At 36.6% G+C, this 21,968-nt stretch overlaps 1 protein-coding gene across 4 annotated transcripts in view; it reads right to left on the bottom strand.

Annotated features, from left to right (window-relative positions):
• The window catches only part of LOC145688479 (store-operated calcium entry-associated regulatory factor-like), a 111,211-nt gene extending 110,378 nt beyond the window's left edge, over window positions 1–833 (bottom strand). The window contains exon 1 of one of the 4 annotated variants that reach the window (XM_081762769.1): window positions 404–833. The gene's annotated coding sequence lies outside the window, so the exon portion shown is untranslated. The remainder of the gene's footprint in view (window positions 1–403) is intronic. The other 3 variants (XM_081762768.1, XM_081762766.1, XM_081762765.1) reach the window with 3 other exon arrangements.
• Window positions 834–21,968: the final 21,135 nt, after the last annotated feature.

Below are 21,968 nucleotides of genomic sequence, written 5' to 3'. Positions count from 1 at the left end.
CCCGCATTACCGTGCGGTCCACTAGCTACGCCCTACCCTGATTGGGTTACACAGCATTTGTGTTTTAGTGGCCACCTAGCACAAGTTTTTCTTTTGCACAGTGATTTATATGCATATGTCCGAACGTTGTATTTATACGCAAATCGTGAAATAATTGTAATATTCAAATAATTTCTCAATCTATATCAATGTGGTGGGTATTGTCATGTCGCTCAGCGCAAATGTTTTGGAGGGCAATAGGAAGAAAATTAGTGAACGACTATTTCCAACAACTATTTCTAGTAGTGTGCTTAAACTTAAGCCGCATAAAAACCATTCTTGAAACATACCATTCTACATCTCCATCCAAACTACCTGTTTCAATTTTTTCTGACTGTATTAACTATAATATACTCTTACTCACAATGGATTAAAATAAAAGGTGGTTCACTTCAAAACTCAATGTAAAATAACGTGTACCGTCACAAATTAGATGAATACGTACAATAACCAACTTCCACCTCCGAATTGAACACTGTCACTGATTCGATACACTATATATGCAGAATGATTGTTTTCAAAACAACTTGTACAACTGGCGTATTAAAAAAAAGAACTTGTTTTGTGCGTCAAATCATCAGGAAACCATTGACTTTTGAACACGACAGTCCTTTCGTAACAACTCAGCTGGATTTCAATTAGTTTCGTCAGAAGTATTAATGATAAAGCCCATAGTTACCAAGTCACAAACTGCAAAATCCGAAACAAATCCGTTAAATGGAGATTTCAGTTTTAAGTATACTTTAATATTTCTTTAAAAGATTTCGACCACCTTTGGAGCAAAATACCGACAAATATGTTATTTAATATAAGGAAAATGCTATGCTATTGGTCCACGTCACAGTTGGTAATTCATTCAACATATCGCACAAAATTTGCATCTATAATTAATCATATCATCAATTTTATTTATTTATTTATTTATTCAACACAACAGGCTCTAGGCCCGGTACAACGTGTTCCTTTATAAATACATTTAACCATAGTTATATGTTTTTACAAGATTAAACCTTTTCGCACGCCCGTATTTAGGTAAGTGCTATTCTGTGCTCGAATACGGGGCGGCAAATTTTTGGATTTTTGTAAGATTCATAACAAAGTAATATTTAAAACTACACTGTAAAAAATCGTTGTGTTATTTCAATGACATGTCTATGTGTTAACACGATAACACAAACAGGTGGTTAGAACAATAATTATTATCAAAGGCGGACTGGGAGTACAAGGGCCCACTAGTGATTGGTAAATTCTCGGGAAGATATTTTTAGGAATCTTCCCGGAATTTATGTAGAATCACAGAAAATTGCATTCTATTACAATATTATGATTTCAAAGTTAAATTCGTTTTTCTTATCAGTATATTATTACAGTTGTCTCCAGAGGATTCTTTAAAATGTATATTCTGAACGGAACTATGTTACTTTACTAATATCTTAACTACAGTGACTAGCAGAATTATTCGGACACTGTAGCGTTTGAACAAAAGATGGGATTTATTTCAAAGAAAAAAAAAATGTAAATCATTTGTTATCGTTTTCTGAGACATCAAACAAACATAAAAAATTTTACACTTTGAAAATTAAGAAACTTAACAATTAATGCAAAGTAGTGAGATTGAAACAAACACAATACGAATTCGTTTGTTGCAAAATTATTCGGACACCTGACCTGAAATCACACTTATCGAGTAAAAAATACAAAACTTAATATCTAGTAGGCAGTCCTTTCTGCTTAAGAACTGCGTCTAATCTATTTGACACGCCGTTCACAAGTTTGCGAGTGTATGCAACAATAATCTTAACCCATTCTTGACGAAGCATGTTCTTCAGATGCGCCTTTGAGGTTATGGATGCTTTTCGAACTTGTTTCTCTAGTTTATCACACATTTCGAATTTGTTTCTCTAGTTTATACCACATATGTTCAATGGGGTTCATATCTGGAGACTGAAGAGGGAGATGGAATATCTTTGGGCAGGGGCGGCTTGCCTATAAGTGCTGCAGAGCTGCAGAACTACCAGCTATTTTAGTGGCATAGATGTATTTTCAATTGACTTGAATTGTGTTTAATTTAATCAAGGTAATAACATGTAATGATGATATTTGGTCTAACGGTGTCCTGAAATTGTACTGCTGGATATGCTACATATCGTAGTATTATTGGAAACACCTTCTGAAGCTTAATAATATTGCAAGAACTGTGCACGGATTGCCCTATGCTTTAGCATTGAAACCAAAATCTTCACCAGCCGCACTGTATTACGTTTTCCTTGTCTCTTATATAGGATTTACTAGAGCTGCACTCCCAGCAGCTCAAAACTCACGAATACTTCCGAAGAAGCCGAAGACACACGACCTGATGTACATGAAGCTCCCTTCTCTTGTTTTTGATAACGGTGTTCAGTGTAATTGCTGTGCGCTTTGAAAGTAATAGCATTCCATGTTCAAGTTTGTGCAAATTTTCTGAACAAACACAATTTGTGTGACAATTTTAAGGAAACCGCAAACCTTTTGGAAATTCTTCAATTACCCCAACGACAATAGCTGAAGCAGAACGTTACTTCTCTAATTTTAAAATAGTTAAAACATTTTCGAGAAGCACAATATGTCAGGAAAGAATCAATGCTTTGGCTGCCTTATCAATCGAGCGTGATTTCATATCCACCATGCCGAACTTTAATGATAGAGTAATAGGACATTTTGTACAGCAGAAGACACGTCGGATAGACTATTTACAAACGATAAAATATTTATAATTCAGCAGTATTAATACAATTTCTACTTGTAGACATTACGTGAATCCGAAATTGTTATGGTATCTGTAAACAGTGTTTCTTACGATATGGTGTTTTTAAAGTTTGTTACACGCAACGGTGGCGTATTTAGAGAGGAGCTATAAGGCTCAAGATCCCCCGAAATTCATTTAAACTTGTAGGCATCCCAAAGGAAAAATTAAGTGCTTATTTATATGCTGTGCATAGCTCCTCCCGGAACAAAATCCTAAATACGCCACTGACACCCAATAAGCAAAACAATAGGGTTTTGGTTGCGATACAGTAAAGTTGTATATATATTTGTTAATTTCAATTATAATTGTCATTTACGTATAACGATTAGAGTGCTAAAATATATGCGGTTCGTGTAGATTTTATAATTAATTACTGCAAACGGGAAATTTAATATACAAAAAACACACTGTGCAGAACTACCTCAGATTATGGTATCGAGCCGCTACTGTATTTGGGCAATTGTATAGTAACCACATTTTTACAGTATGAGCTGTATTTCGGGTTGTTGTCTAGATAGAATTTGAATGTATCCAATATCCCCATTTTCCTGCGTTCTTCTTTAAATTATCTCCGAGAATTTGCAGGTAGAGGTGTTTGTTCATTGACTGTTCGATGAACACCAGCTCACCTACTCCAGACGCTGACATGCAGCCCCATACCATTACGCTTCCTCCGTATTTTATTGACGGCTGCAGATTTTGTTCCTCCAGTTCTGTATTGGGACTTTTCCACACCATTATCTTCCAATCAGAACAGAAGATATTAAACTTGCTTTCATGAGAAAAATAACGTAGTTCCACCAGTTGGCACCCATATACTGGTATTATTTCGCAAAAGAAGTCTTTTCCTTTGGTTTGTTTTGTTGATATGAGGCTTTCTACATGTTACGCGGTCATGAAAACCATTTCTTCTCAGGACTCTTCTAATTGTATCGAGACTAACGTCGACCCCCATTTATTCTCCAACCTCGGCAGCGATTTTTGGAGCACTTGTTTGTTGATCCTTTTTTTACTTTCCGGACTATTGCGGATTCCCGTCTCTCCGAAAATGTGTTTGGACGTCCCGTGTTAGGGAGAAATTCAACTATATCTTCAACCTTGTATCGCTTGATAAGATCACATACTGTACTTTTTCATTTGCGACATTTCTGTAGTTTTTCTGCAGCTTTTTCCTTTTTCATGGTGTAAAATTGCTAATTGTCACTGTTCAAATGTCGTGTTCTTTTCTCTTCGACCCATTCTTCATGTTGACAACGAATTGTTACCACAATAACGACTGCATTACTTAACACAACCCTCAACACCAGCGCCACCTTTCGTAGTGCTCACATCATCTGACAGGTGTCGTACTGTCCGAATAATTTTGCTGGGACAAATTTGGGCATGGTTTTCATTGCGATTATTTATATCCTTACTGTTGACAGCAACTACACGGTTCATTGTGTTTTTCAGGTATGCATATATAGCTCCTTTTTCTTGTGTATTGTTGTGTACAAAATATGTTTTCATTTCGCAGCCACAGTCCGTTATATGTATTTTATTGGAATTGTCCGAATAATTTTGCTAGTCACTGTATATATAAAACTACATGAGCTGACATAAATTGTTGAGCACTTCCTGTAGGGCTACAATGATTAAATTTGGCATGATATAGCTTTCCGGAACTAACCAACAGGAAAATTACCAAAAGGGAGTATTTTTAATTTTTAGGAAGTCCAGGGGCAGGGAGGGGCATTTGCCCCTCCCCCTGAGTTTGAGATTTATATAGATTTTATCAGTAGAATAGTAGTAAGTCAGTGAAAAACGCAAAATTTTACTTATATCAAGCGGTCTTTCCCCCCCCCCCCCAAGCCAAATCTGAAATGCCGCTACTGATCTAAATGGGCCTTTTTCTTTTTCTTTTCTTTTCTTTTCTTTTTCTTTTTTTTTCTTTTTTTTTTTGAACTTATAATATCATGTTTTAGGTACTTAGAACTGGAATAGAAACTTGAAATTTGGTACGCTTGTACGCTTTTGTTAGCACTACCTAAGTACATCAGTAAAAATTTTAAAAATCCAACTTTAGAGTGGTTTTATAGGGGAATGAAAAATCTTTCCTATGTTATTTATATGGGACACCTTTTACACCCCCAAATTATTGAGTACTTCCTGTAGGGCTACAATGTTTAAATTTGCCATGATAGGAACTTTTCGGGATTAACCCACAGGAAAATTCCCAAAAGTCAATATTTTTAATTTTTAGAGGGTCTAAAGAGGGGATGAAGAATTTCCCCTTGTTATTTAAATGGGCCTTTTTAACCTATAATATCATGTTTTAGGTACTTAGATTTGGAATAAAAATTTGAAATTTGGTATGCTTGTACGTTTTCGTTAGTGTTACCTAAGTGAATTATCAGAAATAAAAATTTCCAATCCTAGAGTGGTTTTATGGGGAACTGAAAAAATCCTTCTCATGTTATTTATATGGACACCTTTTACCCTCCAAAATGTTTAGGTACTTCCAGCAGGATTAGAATGATGAAATTTGATATGATTGTTGCCTTCCGGAAGTAACCCACAGGAAAATTGCCAAAAGTGAATATATTTTTTTTTTAATTTTAAGGAGTCTAAAACGGGATGAAAAAATTCCCATGCTATTTAAATGGGCGTTTTCTTGGAATACCAAATCTTAACTTTTAGATAGTTGAAATAGGAAAAAAAAATGAAATTTGGTATAATTGTGGGTGTAAGAGGTCTGGCCCCCAGCTAGCCAAAGGCTAGTATATATATATATATATATATATATATATATATATATATATATATATATATATAGGGTGTTCAAAACAACACCGTCAACGTTTGGGAGATGATTCCTGACATCAAGATAAGAAAAAAAGTATAGACCAACTTGGGTGCACAAATGCTTCCTTTCGGAGTTATAGGCTGCTGAAAACATGAAAAAATAAACTTTAAAGGTCCATAGCTCCAAAACTATTGAACCTACCATAGTCGGGTCAAGACTTCACTTAGGATCTAATATGTGTCCAATCCAAATATTCATGTTTCAGAATCCTGCGGTAATTCCGCAAAATTTTTATAGAAGGAGTTGGTGAATAGGAGAGACCGGGAACAATTGTAACAGTGTCAATTCTAACATTGGCCATTAATTGTAGAAGTGAGTTTCGAAATATCGTTTGTACATGTCATTGGAGTCACTCATGCAAGGTGTATGTGGGAAGAAAAAGAAAGAGTGTCGTTAGTAAAATGTAGAAGACTGGACAAGAAGAAACGTAATTTTGACAGAGGTAAGTGAATTTTTAACACGACCCGCTCGGGAGAGTAATACTCCCGGAAGTACGTTTTTCCGCGCGCTACTCTAGACAGCTGTTTTACGCGCTATCCTAGCCAGTTGTTTTAAGTTGGTCACAAAATTTATATCATGAAGTACAAGGGGAACAAAACGACCCTATATCATGGAGTACAAGGGCATAAGTACTACAACTACTTATCTGCATAAAAATAAATAAATCACTTTTTTAAGTATTATTTTCATATTATTTTAATTTAATAAGTGTTATAAAAATGTAAAAATATGTAAGAAAAAAAACTTTCGTCGGGCGGGGTTTGAACTCGCGCCAAGAGAATTTTATTCCTAGCATATAGCGCTAGCCCACTCGACCACTGAAGCCGACAGCAGCAAGCGTTTGTTGTCTGCTATTTGAATGCAACGTAGCAAGAAGTGGATAACGCCAACCAATCAGAAATGTGTTTCTCGTTTCTACTTCCGGGAGCATTACTCTCCCGAGCTAGTCCTTTTTTAACTGACTTTTTATTTTCTCTTGATAGATATGCGTTTACTGTAAACAAATAGCCTGTGCATGTGTTCTTTCCTTGACAACGTGGATATTGTGTTTGATGCTTTGACTCAATGTAATTATGAGAAATCATGGCATTTACCACTGACCGTTGAACGGGTACAAATCTAACATGACGATCGTCCCAGACATACTGAACCATTATGAAAATATACTAGATATGATCGAAGATGATATAATTGATGTAATTAATAAAACAATGTGCGTATTAAGTATGCTTTTCCGAGGCTACAAGTACATAGGGGGGACCGGACCCCCCAAAAATCCTTGGCGGCCTTAGTGTTTAATATATCATTCCCATCATTATATACCATCTCATTAAAGAGATAACAATCTCCAAATTTTGTCATAAAAGGGAACGAAAATAAAAACCATTCGTAAACTTGTATTAATTCATAACGTAATAAAATCATCAAGTTTTTAAAGAATCATCATAACCTCTAATCCAAAAATCCCATTTCAATGACATCATAGCCAGGCCAAGGTACCTCTGACTCATTCGCATCAGCGTGCATGGCCCCTGAATAAGCATAAGCAAAATGTTAATAGGTGACGCAATCCCAGGCCAAAGCATTCCTGATTCATTCACTATGGTTCATGGTGGCCCCAAATTGGATAATCAAAAGTTAGATCAGGTCAGGCCCTTACTACTAATTGTAACAAATTTTACATTTTATTTTTATTTCACGCGTTTATTCTCCAATAAGTCTGAAAATTATACAATAGCTTAATGCTTTGTTGCTCTATTCATTTTTTTTTCATACATGACAATTTCTAATATAGAAAGTTATGAAACATTTTATGACAGCATCTGTCTTGTTACAAGCGTTCCCGCGCCCGAGTCAATTGTAACAGAACTTCGGGACAATTGTAACATGATGCTTTTAATGAAAAGTATATATGGCATGGCAAGACAATACATGTGGTTAAATAATACTGATACTAATAGTAGTAATACTGATAAGTTTAAGAACGGATGGGGACAACAAACTAAGAGTCTAGACTACACGCTTAAATTTAAAAGTAGACCTATTTAAGCTGGATCGCTAGTCACCTTTAGGGTAAAACTTTCTCACTAGATGGCAGAGCTCATTGCGATACGTGCGATGTTGCCACATGTGTTACGGATAGAAGACACGGCCGCATTTTATACATGATTTACAACAAAGAGAAATGAGAGGTTTTATTTCCATTTTACTCAATACTGCCTGCTTTAAAATATGAATTAATTATATTCTTTGATCAAAAGTGATTTTTAACTTATGAAACGTTATGTGGATCTCTCAAACTAGATGTCTTTACAGTGCAGATTAAGAATGCCTATACTAATACAAAATCATTACATAAATTTCATCTTTTGGACAAAACAGACTCTCAGTACGCTCAAAAATGGTGTTTTATACTCCAAGTTGTAATCCTTGGTGTAAAACTTATCTCTACTTCAGAAATTTAATATATCATGGCTAAAATCCCCTTGTTTTTTGGTCAAAGAGCAACTCAATTTGCATTTAGGGGGAAATCATATCATTTCTATGGTAATAGTTTCTTAGAAAACGGCAGTTAAACGTTATACATTTATTTATAATTAGATGCCTCTACGGTACAGATTAAGGATACATGTAAATACAAAATCATTACCTAGGTAGATAGGACAAAACATATTCTTAGTAGGTTCAAAAATGTTATTTTATAGGCGAAGCTGCAATCCTTGGAGCAGCTTTCCTTTAGGGGCTTAAATATCATGGCTAACATTCCAGAGTTTTTTGGGCAAAATTCGACTCAAACTGTATTTAGGGGTAACGAAAACTACTTGCATGGTAAAATTTTCTTACAAATTATAAAGATATACGTTTATGTGTAACTAGATGTCTCAAAGGGGCAAATTAAGAATAAGTATCCAAATACAAAACCATTAAACAAATCCGATCATTTCAACAAAACAGACTCAGTTCCTTCAAGCGTGGTATTTTGTCAGTTGTATTCCCGTGCAGGTATATTGTAAGTTGTGTTCCCCAGTGCATTTATTTTGTAAGTTGAATGTCTTAGTGTAACTTTACTTTAGATGGCATAATCATCAGGCCCGTATCCAGGGGGGTCTAGGCGGGCCGGGCCTCCCTAAAATTTTCACCGTAGGCTTGCAAATGAACTATAATATTGTTGAATCGAGCCCGCCTACAATTTTGAAGTGGCTACCGGGATGATATTCATTATGGCTAAAATTCCAGCGTTTTCTGGACCAAACATAGCTACGTTAAATGAAAATTATCACCAACTTTTACTAGGTTCCTTACTTACATACAGATTTGTTCCACAATCAAGGTGGAATAAGGAAACTGAGATAGAGCTTTATGCAGAGTCGTTTTGACGTAGGGTACAGCGGGGTAATTTGAATAATTTCAGACATTTCCTCATATATCTCAGAAACTGTAATTGGTATCCAGATACAAAATTGTGAACAAAAACTTTGAACCTTACTATTACTTAACAATTTTTCTTAAGATAGTATCTGAGATACATCATTGTGAAATTTGGGTATTCAATTTCCCCGCCGAAATTTCGAAAAACGTAAATATGAGGGGCAATTTGAATAACGAGTGGGGTAATATGAATAACCAACAAAATAAACAAGTCTTATAGAAATAATGTATAAACTATTTAATAGATTGCAATTTCTACGGTAGTTGAAATATGCTAGTTTTGAATGAAAAGAAGTAGGCCTACATAAATTGTAAATATGCGTCACCTATAGCTATCTTTTTGAATGTAGGCATACACTTAAAAAAAAATAAAAAATAAAAACTTGTTCAGAACACTGTCTAAGGCAAAGAGCCGTAATTGGTTAATTCATCTTCCATTGTTCGTATTTAATGACAACGACAACAGATAAACTGTTTTCGACCTTCTGCACCGACACAAACTTCGTAGAACTATGTCTTACACCGCTGGCAACGAATCCAGTCTCCCTTTCTAGCAGAACGTTCTGAATAGCAATTAAGAAGGCACAAACAGCAATTCCTTGTTTGACTTTCATTGCCTGCAGCCATCTTTAGACTTAGTCCTACATTTTCGTCACTGGAAGAGGTAGAGGATATTAGTTTCTTTCGAGCATTCATATGTTTTTTTCTTGGCAGGTTCTGTATTAGCACTCTTCTTTCTTGTAGTGTCTTTGGATTTTGTTGCACCCGATGCTTGCGTCTTTCCTTAGTGGTGTTTTATTCTCATTGCCCGAATATTTTCAGAAGTTGAGTGGCATGATTTTCCTGCGACACGACGTCTCTTCTGCACACAAACTTTTTCTGGGCTGGGAAGCACTTGTATGGGTTCATCTATAAGCTTCGTTGGGACAAAGTTTTGACAGCCATTACCGGAAGAAGGCGCGTTGGTAAGATCTTCTCCCCAAGAAGACTGCTCCTTAAAATGTATCATAAGGCCATACGTTTCCGAAGAGGCGAATCGAAATTCTTCAATAGCTTATGGACTAAACAGGTAGATACCAGTACATGAAAACCCATTAACTGCCAGTCCAACAGAAGCTGTCCACTTCTAGGCTTCACTGAACAAAATGCAGAACTGAGATTTACTAATCACTGACCTCGGGTTTTAGTGAATCCAGATAGTTGCCTCTTGGTGGTAATTGGCTTTAAGCGCCTTAAAAACAGAGCGATCGAGTGGTTATAATACGTGTGTTGTGTCTGGAGGTAGGTAAAGCATTTCGATGCCATGACTTTGGTAGAAGGACAAAAGTTGTGAGTGAGATATTGGGTTTTAAAGTCCGGATTTAGGCGTACGCCTTTGAATATTACTACAGGAGGTATAAAAGACCTTATGGCATTGCAGCATGCTATCACCGTTACATTTTCCCCTCGCTCAACAGATGTTAAACTTACCACCTCTTTTCTACCCTATTCTGCAAAACTTTTAGGGGTCTGTTATTTAGAGGAAGATTACTTTCGTCCATATTATAAATACGGTTACGATGGTTTATGGAGATCATACTCGTTCATTAATTTTCCCAGTAAGTCAAAATAAGAATTCGCAGTTTCCTTGTTAACACTAGAAGCTTTCGCTTTTGACAAACAAATATAAAATAGTAGGCCTATAGTTCTAATTTCACTTCTATTCAAATTGCCCCGTTTTGAATTATTCAAATTGCCCCGCAGTCGACGAATATTCCATTCAGAACGTGGTATGAAAAATACTGATTAGTTGACGCCAGTGTACAGTATATCAATGCCCCACACGCTACTGATACGATTATAATCCAGAGCGGTTTCATTTTATCCAGTAAATAATAAGGAGAGCTTAAGGAAACAACGTTGAAAATTATAACGACCTAAAAATACACACATTCGTACTTACCTTGCAGCAAACAAAAAATCGTATAAACCTTCAGAACCGAAGGAATAGTTTGTATTTCTGAGAGCAACTTCCGCAAACCACCACCTACAAATCCACCACAGGTTCACAAACATGGCGAGCCGCGTTTCCACTCCAGCTGGCAAAGTGCTTAACATTATTCAAATTCCCCGTCTATTCGAATTACCCCGCTGTACCCTATGATTAGCGTCATACTAAAGGCCTGACTACTGCAGGAAACACATGTTAGTCGAACTCTTTAGTAATCACGCGTCAGAATGACTCTGCATAAATTCTTGCAGCGAGTAAAACTACGCGATTAGCACGGGTGTTAGGGTGCCGAAGGCGCTATTTGAACTTTTCTAGTTTAATATCCCACGATTATAGTCTGAATCTAAAAGAAGCAGTGATGATGATTATTGAAATGGTGGACTGAAGGAAGTGGAGAAAAATCCGAGAAAATACACGAACATTATGGGTCCTACAGAAAGTCTTCCTGGCGAAAAGTGGGATCGAACCAGCGATCTCGTGCGCCAGAGGTGTTCTACCTACCAAGCTATTTACATCTAATTTTATTAAAATCTACTAGTATATTTAACCTACTTCATTTTTCCATGTGTTTTGCAAGTATTTACTTTTGAACCTTGATTGATGTACTTCACATATTACACGATCTTCAACAATAATAAGCTCAAGTATGAATTCTGTGATTCTTGTTTATAGTGGCATATATTCAAAACAATTTCACGCTATCTTTTAGTACTGGTTCATACTTGATACTATGCACACCTGAAGATAATAACAGTTCCGAATAAGAACACTTTTATCCAGAAACACCCACAGGATTTTCCCAAGGCCGGGGAAGGGGCAAAAGCCCGACATACATTGATGCGCATAACGCATGATGCAAAACAGTTATTATTCTGGCTTGTGGACTACATTAAATAGGTCTATGTTAAATATTCTAGTAGGTGTAACCAAATATAATGTTCCTTCATGTGTGTTTCTAGGTAAAAGCGGTTTGAAACAACCAAACACCTGGGTAAAAGCGTTTTGAAACAACCAAACCCCTTTCGAAAATGCAGGGTAAAGCGATTGTCCCCTTGCCTCCATTGCGTACGCTCATAGTCTGATCGTTGACAGAGCATACGGGTCTATTGTTTTACTCAATGGTGTCATTCACCTAGTTCGTCCGAACTGGTTATTAAAATTTCTCAGGTTCTTGAAACCGGTTGTTAAAATCGTACCTCCACTTCCATATCCGGTACTTACGGAAACAACAATTTTCTAGTGTTACGAGGTGTCAAAAAACCTTTAAAATTTTAAAAAAGGAAAATATTGAGAGAGCATGGAACAAATGAATTTCATTTTTTTTACATAATCCACTCTACGCTCAATATAAGTTTCCCATTACTTCTAGTGTCCCAATGCCTCTAAAGATTTTTTTTTATTGGATACGCAATCAGTCATACACCATTCGTTGCACCTCTTCATCAGATTGCAACTTCTTTATCTTTAGTGCCTTTCACCACTGAGGCGAGATTCGGTACGAAAGGAGGGTGAAATGAAGATTTTCAATGATCGCAGTCATTGCACAGGCAGTAGTATGAGGCCGAGTTATGTTATAGAGGAAATTCGTTTTCAGAAGTCCGTATTACGTCGTATAGTAAGTTTAGGACCTTTTTGGAGATCGGAATACAAGATATTATTTACTATGCGTTCCCTATGCTGTAACGTTCCAAAATGTCACCCTTTTGGTCCCAGAAGAAAGTACTAACTTCCCTGTAGATGGTTGTGTCCGATAATGGATACTGCCATTGCATGCTCGCTTTCTTACTTCCGGAATGTAGTAGTGCACCCATGTTTCATACCCAGTAACGAATCTTCTGAAAGTCACTACCTTCTCGTTTACGGCGTAGCAAAATCTCGTGATACATCAACACATCGCTGCTTCAGTTCGTCTATCAACTGGCGTGATACCATCCTGGCACACACATTCCGAAATCTGAGTACAGCGTGGATAATATTACAGATTGAACAGTGACTTATGTCAATGATTGTAGCTACTTCATCCAGTCATTCTGCATTGCCCCTTATCACACTTTCAATTTACATAGAGCAAAACGGTAAGCGATAACAAGAAATTATTTGTTGATATAGATTCAGCGTCCCAAGCATGGGTTCCATCTCCGCTCCTTATTGTTATGTTGAAACCGCAAGCGGTAAACGTATCACTTACAAATCGGAATTCACGGACAATATTCGTCAGAATATTGGATCAATAAGAGCTAGACATAGATCACTCACTTCTGGTGGATCAGGTTTTTGGCTGGATCTCAGCTCGCGCCAAGTGAACTTTGTGGTGAAGAAACCATGAGTGGAGTTTCTTCCGGGTCCCCCCCTTTCTTTCATTCAACCATTTCATTCGTTGTCATCATCACCTCACCTTCTATCTTTCCTTCGAAGCACAATGATAGGACGTTACAGAAAAAAAAAAACATTCATGTCTCTCGGTTATACCATATAGGTTAAACGAGACGGTGATGATAAGAATGAATTAAATGGTAGAATGAGAAAGTAGGAGCACAAAGAGAAACTCTGAGAAAATCCATACACACACATGGTGTGTGTCCACCAAAAAGCTCACCTGGCTAAGCTGAGATCGAACCAGTGACCCCGCATACAAGATGTCAATGCTCTACCACGGGGTCACTGCAGTTCCGGAGTAGAAAAAGGATTTCTACATGAGTGGTTGCGTTTCTCAAATGAAGCTATAGGGTCTGAATACTTTCTTTTCATTGTAGAAAAAAAAATCAAGCTTTACGGTTTTATGAATTTTTAAGTACTAACTAGAGAAGGTCGTGGGATATTACTCTGACTTCGTTTCGATATTATGCTCAGTCGACGCCTTTTTACATATGAAACAGTTAGGCAACCGTAGAAATCCTCGATCGCAAGCATATTCGAATTATGAGCGTTAAAAGTTCAAAATTGAACAGATTTTGCAGAAAGTTTGAAGAACCATTTCTTGAGATAGACGCTTCAGTTTTGGCATCAGGGAGTTCTCCTGGATACCCAACATAGTACAGTAAAACCTGCCTCAACGGACCCTTTATTAAACGGAAAACTGTCTTAAAGGGAAATATTTCATGGTCCCATGGATTTTGGAGTAAAAGACATGTAAAAGTCCCTTCATTAAGCGGAAACTGTGTTATGCGGACAACGGAAAGCAAAATAAACCTTTAACGGAAAATTCTGAGTTTCAGACTACATCGTTTAGAAAATTTTTAAACATCCTGTGAGAGGGTAAACATATACCGTCTGCGATAAATACTTCGTTCTTTTGTTAAATCTTTATGGGCAGTGTTGACCTTCGTCAATCACTACTCATATTCAACTCCCACAATTTTTCGCTTATCCTACGTGCATATCAGCTGTCAGTCTTCTTTGTAGGCGTACTTCTGTTCCGCTTGTGTGGCAACTAGCGACAGCCAACAAAAATGAGAAGAAAACTGACAAAACAAAGTTCTGGAAAAAAGGAATTGAGGTAAAGCAGAAGTTATATATCTCCATCACGTGTCGTGAAAACAAGGAGGAAAGAGTTCAGAGGACTTTCAAAATTCCAGAGAAAGCTTTTCTGTGTCTTGAAGTATACCGCAGCCAAGTAGTAGCAATGTAAACAAAAAATCCTGCTTGACTATTGACTATAAAGGAAAGTGTGCACAGCATATTTTGTGTTTAAGTTTTTTTGGGTATTAATCCGCAGAAGGAAAAAGTACTGTAATTGAACAAGTTGCGTACATCAATATATTTTCTCATTATGTCCGTTATAAGCATATATTTTTTTTAACGGAAAGGTCTATCTCCATTAAGCGGAAACCTGTCTTTAACGGAAATTTTTGCGAGTCCCGCTCGATTCCGCTGAAGACAGGTTTCACTGTAATAAGATCAAAATGTACGCATTTAGCAAAAAAGAGCAATTATTTGGAATGGTGTGAAGGGTAATGGCGTCTTACACCATGCAAATTGCCTCCCATTTGAAATACTGGGCCAACCAGTGGTAAAAGTGGGTCTGAAAGGATGGGAGGACGGCAGGTAGCGGCATGACGCCACGCCGTTCCCCTGCCTATCTATACCCATTATAGTTTTTTTCAGAACTGGGGGACGCCTTAATTTTTTTCGAGGTGGGGTACGGTATCCGCGCATTCTCCTTCACTTTTACCCCTGGGGCCAATAGGCTAATAAAATGTATTTGATACTCCTATTCGACTATATAGACTGAAATAGTGATGTCGTCACTTCCTCTTCGTTACCATGGTGATCGCCATGTTTTTTTCTAAACAAATGCATTAAGCTATAGGAATATTATGAAGTATACTGTTAATAAGGACACACAGTTAATAATAATTTTAGAATATTTTGAGTACAAAATAAGGTTGTCAAAAAAGATACAGATTAAGAATATGGGTCCACTATTTAGAAAATTAACGAGTGAAATCTAGTAATTAACGAAGTAACATATAAGGAACTTTTTTTTTTTTGCAGGGGCCCACATCTCTAGGTAGATAGAAATTGCATAAGTAATGCCAGCGCCATTACCACGTAATGCACAATGAACAAAACTAACTATGCGCAATGTAAAAACTCTAAGGTACAGACTGATGAGCAGTCGGCACAATGAAAATAGTACAAATATACGATTTCTCTACAAGGAAAAATAATTGTCTATTTTGAAAATAATGTTAATTATATTGGCGCATTTAGACATTTGACGTCCACTCTTTAAAATATGAGTGCATAGTTACAGTGGCTACAAAATTAAAAAAAAAAAAATCAATCAACCAAAAAAAAAAAAAAAAGACACGAAGCTTGTAATCATATGCGTTCTGAGAATTTTCAATTTGGACCAATTTCTGATTGATTAACATGTGTCGGATCTTTCCCTATATTTCCTACTTACTTTAAAAATATACACTAACAGTACAACAAGAAAACATCCAATTATGAGTGGTTCAGCATAAGATTCAAACACTATTTCTGTAGACCTACACGTTTGGAATGTAATGTGTGATACTGATGGTAGTAAATAAAATTTTCTAGAATTATTTAAATTTAATATCCGGTAATAAATAAGCTAAGTATATTTTGACACTTAACGTAACCTCCAAAAGTTATAAATCACAAAATCTGCGATATCAGAGGAAAATTTCACTTTCAACACTTGACATGTTTTATTTACCTAATTGCTTGCCTTTTCTATGTTTTCGTGGTTTCATTCGTTGGAATTTATTCTAAATATATATGTGTTTCTATTACTCTAGTGTTTGCAATCCGAAATTTAACACGTCATTGTTTTCGCTTTGTACTAAGGTTCTTAGGCCATGTTGTTTAGAAAATAAAACTACGATCACCATGGCAACCAGACGGATGTGACGTCACACTATTTCAGTCTATTGTTATTCAAATATCACTATCCTGTGTGGCCACCTTCAAATTGAACAATCACATTTGTCTTGGGAACTGTTTGCCAGGCGTGCAAAATTCAATGAAGAACGACGTGATATTCACAATTAAACTTGTGATGATCTATATTGTCTGCCGTGTCGCGACAAAACGCTGTAACTTGAGTTACATTGTTTTGTTGCTATAAGCATTTTTGAATTTCCCCCACCGATACTCATGTTCACCAGGCCCAGCATTGAGCTGAGTCAAATACTTTTGAAAATATACCAAAGAGAATTTCGATGTAAGTAGGAAATTAGCCGGTCTGTAGCGACTTTGTGGCTCTTTTTCTCAAAACTGCTCCGCCAAAGTTACAGCGTTTTGTCGCGACAGGGCAGTTGTGGTTCTTCCCAGGCCCGTATTCCTGGGGATCTAGGGGGCCGGGCTCCCCCTAAATTTTTACTGCTCCCCTAAAATTTTCACGATAAGCTTGCAAATGAACAATAATATGGTGATGAACTATAATATGGTTGGATCTGCCCCCCTAACTTCTACCGCTCCCCCGCATTTTTGGACTGACTACTGGCCTGGTTCTTCCCCTTCTGTAGCTAGGTCCAAACAGCTCGAGCAGCGCCAGACAGGCTTGCACTGTCGCGGACTCCGAATTCTTTCGTCCTATGCTTATGCATCGCAGAATACGGTGTTCTAATACATCATCGCTAGCCATGTGCTTAGTTTTCAGCAATTAGAATGTCAGTATTATGGGGAAATATTGGTCAAACTCCAGGAAATATTTTAAGATATTCAATGAGAAAATAGACCAAAAAATTTAAAGAAGAAAAAAATGGTTAACGGGAAGGCACGCTCAAAGTTGTGAACTAGGTGACTTTTATTCTCGAGAAAACTGCTGTTTCAATACATCACCTCTAGCCGATTGTTTGTTTTTTGGTCACATTTCTCGCGAAATACGTAAAATATTGCCTGAAGTTTGGCCACTATTTTCAAACAATCGCCATTGAAATCCGTTGAAAATTAAAAACAAAAATGGCTAGCGATGAAATATTGAAACACCGTCTTCCACAATGGATACCGGTACCATCATGTCCATGGGTTTTCTCGGGGTACTCCTGTTTCCTCCCTGCTCATTCCATCAATTCTTCCATCATCATTCATTTACCTTAATCATCGTCTTCCTTAGCCTAAAGGGTATAATCATCCGATGTTAAACTGAAATATTTTATTTTTTCCACCATGCACAGAGGCCGACTAGGTTGAGTGTCGCGTTGAAGTTAGTCCCGCGGCAAAGCTTTTCGGAGACACATGTCATTATTTAATGTTTAGATGGCCACACAGAAAGTGACATTTGAATGACAATACAGTTGGTTTCAAATAAATTTTATTAGCCCATTTATCCGGTGTGCCAAATAGAGTGCAATTTGCAAGTTGTAAGACGCCATTATCCTTCATCCCTTCCCCAATAAGTTCCCTTATCTTGCAAAATGCGTACGTTTTGACATCACCATTCCGTCGAGTATCCAAGAAAACATCTCAGTACCAAAAATGAAGTGTGTATTTCAAAAAATGGTTTCTTCAAACTTTTTTTCAAAATCTGTTCAATTTTGAAATTTTAACGTCCATAATTCGAAGAAGCTTGCGATCGAGGATTTATCCGGTTTCCTAATTGTTTCATATGTAAAAAGGAGTCGACTGAGCATAGTATTTAAATGAAGTCAGAGTAACACCCCACGGCTTCCCTAGTAAGTGGAATTAATTACTATTTTTCACTAACGGGTTCAGACACTAACGGGTATGTATGAAAGCTCAAAAATATATAAATTATTTTCAAGAAGATATAATATTTTACCTAAGCAAAATGAGTTTCAGAAAAAAGAAAGAATGAAAGAAAGAAAGAAAAGAAAAGAAGAAAATGAAAGAACATATATTACATATTTAACGTTCAAAATGATCGTCAAAACAAACTATCTTCGCATTACACGTGTGTATAATATTTACGTGGAAACAAACAGTTAAAAATTGAAAAGCGCTTAGCTGTTTCTTCGAATTATTCTCCCTTTCTCTTTGCTTCCCTTGGCTCTTCGATCTTTTACTTTGAGTTGGATTCTTCTTTTTTGTGTATGATTCCTTCCGTTTCCCCATTTTCCACTTTTATTATTTGTAATAGTTTTGCCACAGTTCACAGGTTCCGCCTCTGGACTTCAAACGCTAACAAGGACTTTCCCTGCTACTGTGACTGCAACAGTACACATGTAAGTTTGGCAACGAAGCATTATGGCGTCCTGCGTAAGCATGAGATTCAGCCGCTAAAACTATTTCCGTAAACACAAAATAATATTTGGATAAAATGTAAAACATAACACGAAAAACGGTAATATAATATTCATGTTCCGTAATGAGACAACTACTTGTAAAATAATTTATGCTTGTAAGTAAAAATTTCGTAAAACTGAGCACAGGAGTAGCAAAATCTAACAGCAAGCGCCATCTTGCGTACTCATCTTAAAGCTGATCAAGTTTTCCTCTTATATTTTACTTTTTTAGCTAACAGAATACATAAGCACAGAAAATAGTATCTCAAGTTGTAGCTGACGCATAACTCTATTTTATAGTGTAATACTTATAATATGTGCCATTTCTTTACGCGTTGGTTAAGGAAATAAACTAATGCTTATACTGACTTCCGGGTAGTGATCCACCTTAAAAATATACATTTTCCACGCGTCAACAAGATGCGTGAATGATGAGTTACTTGTTACCGGTACCATGTCACATTAGCTCGAAATAACTTTTCTTCTGCCTAACTTAAACATGGACAAGCAAGCCAAGATTAAAATTTGACGTAACATAAAAATTGAAGTCAGTGATGTAACAATGGCGTTTGGCGTCCCTAGGCAAAATCCGTAGTGGCACCTCCATACCTCCCTAATATGCCCAAGCGCACTCTACATCTAGGCAATGCCTACCCTGTCTATCATATTGTTATGCTCTGTTTCAAGTCCTAATTATATTGTACTAATGGACAGCCACACTGCATTTATAGCCTCTATACACATCCCTCATGCGAACAGAGAGTGCGGTACTGTGCCAGAGAGATTAAATAAAACAAGTGAAAAGTTACATTGTTGATTATTTAAGATGAATCAGAAAGAGAGCCTATTTGATAAATGTGTCTTTAAAAACTAATAGGTTATTTAAAGACATCACAAGCAAGGAACATATTGAAATATTAGCCTATTCTAATACATCATCGAAAAGCAGTGATCCGCAGCAAGCCACAAACGTTTGTGAGGGTGTATAAATAAGTTAGGGGAGGCCAAACAATGAAATATGGAGTGAAAGTCTCTTCTTTCCCTATGGTAACATGTATAAATAAATGCAGAAAGAAACTTTTTAAATTTTCCAACAGTTTTATTTAATCCACAAATGAATACAATATAAATTATTGTTGTTAACCAAGCCCGGGATCGCCCCTCCCCCTCTTTTATGCGTCTCAAATAAATGTATGCTTTTCTGGACACACTTTTTGACAATTGAATATCGTGGTTCGAGTCCCATAAGTTTCATGAATAAAACTAAACCTTAACCAAAAGTTAAGTATTCCTTCCAAAGTTTTCGAGGTGAGTGAGTTAATTACACGTTTAACGTCCCGTTCAGCAGCTAAAATAGAACCTACTAATTAACGTGAAATCTGAAACGCATGAGATCCTTCCGGGAATCAAATTCTGGTCTCCCACGTTAAAGGTGCATACTCTAACCGGTTAGCCACGGAGGAACTCCAAAGTTTTCGAGTTTCATATTAATACTAATACTAATTTATACTATTACTGGGGATCTACTAATTGATAATGTAATAGATCATCAAGAAAGAGATCAAACCTTGTTTTAGTAATTTTATACCCACAAAAGGGAACGAGAAAGCCATCATAACCTCCAAGCTAAAAATCCCAGTTAAGTGACATCATACGAACACATTAGCTCGAACCAAATGCATCTAATTCATTCACACTAGTAAGGGACGTGGTGGCTCAGTGGTAGAGCGTTCATCTCTGCTGTATGGGGTCCCTGGTTCAAACACCGCGAATATAGTTTTGTGGTAGGTAACATTATGCTCGGGATACTCCAGTTTCCTCCCACACTTTCATTCCACCAATTCATTCATTTCACATCGTCACCGTCTCCTTTAGCCTAACCGAAATAACCGTGGGACGTAAAACTAAAGATTTCATTTGCACCAGTGTTAGTCCAATTATATACCATCTCATCAAAGAGATACAATCTCCAAATTTTATGCCATAAAAGGGAACGAAAATAAAAAGGATTCGTAAACCTGTACTAATTCATAACGTAATAAATTATCAAGACCATATTTTTAGCAATGTTATACCCATAAAAAAACAAATTATCATAACCTCTGATCCCAAACTCCCGATTCAATGACGTCATAGCCGGGCCAAGGTACCTCTGACTCATTCGCACCAGCGTGCATGGCCCCTGAATAAGCATAAGCAAAATTTCAATAGGTGACGTAAGTGGATTTTCTAAACTTCACTCTACTACTTATATTATAAACATATTAAATTTAAAATATAAATGCTATAAACAAATTAGATTGTGTTTCTGCCCGAAGATACACATCTCACCAATTTATCAAGATTCGCGCATACATATTTATGTTCACAATATGTGCAAGATATTGACTTATCTTTAGAATTTAGCACGTAACATTGCCACACACGGCCTTTCTTCCTACCTATTTCTCGAAATTTCATGCGTTATTTCACATATAAAAGAAGTCTGAGTACCTTTTCATAAATTCGAGTCAGAGACAGGAGACAAACCAACGTCTATTACTAACGAAGGTTCCGGGTGTATTAATTGTACTTCATCTCTATTTCTACATATGGTTCTATTTCTATATAACTAGTTCCTTTTCATAATTTGTAAATTAGTACTTTGCTACTTTTTAGTGCGAATGGAAATGGAACTAATAAATCATATGATTAGTTATATAAAATACAGTCAACGAATTTTATTTTTTTAACCTCCAAATTATTTCAAGCCTTGGAGTAAATCATAATAAATGAAATAAAATGATTATTCATACGATTCTTATAATTTGAAAGAAAAAATAAAGAAATGGAAATAAATTCCTTCCCGGGAATATATATGCCAGGGGGAAAACCCGGGAATATTCCCATTTTTAATTTTCCTTCCCACCGGGAATTTTCCCACTGCCCATCACTAGGGCCCACCCTGAGAATGATGCTTAAGGGTCTTAATGAATACCAAGTTGGCATGGAGTCAGGACTGACCTTTTAGGAATGAACCCTAGCTAGAGACTTGGATGGTTAAAACCCGGCCCTGTGTATGCGTATCTATAGCCAAGTATTATTTCGTTTTATTAATTTTCTACAGTCTGAAAATCTTTGGAATGAATCGTACATGTACTCTCATGCGCAAAAAAAAATTGC

The sequence above is a fragment of the Thermobia domestica genome, chromosome 6 (genome assembly GCF_964235325.1).
Source record: "Thermobia domestica chromosome 6, izTheDome1.hap1.1, whole genome shotgun sequence".
Taxonomy (NCBI): domain Eukaryota; kingdom Metazoa; phylum Arthropoda; class Insecta; order Zygentoma; family Lepismatidae; genus Thermobia; species Thermobia domestica.
Note: the sequence above shows the minus strand (reverse complement) of the source record. Positions and strands in the feature narration are given on the sequence as shown.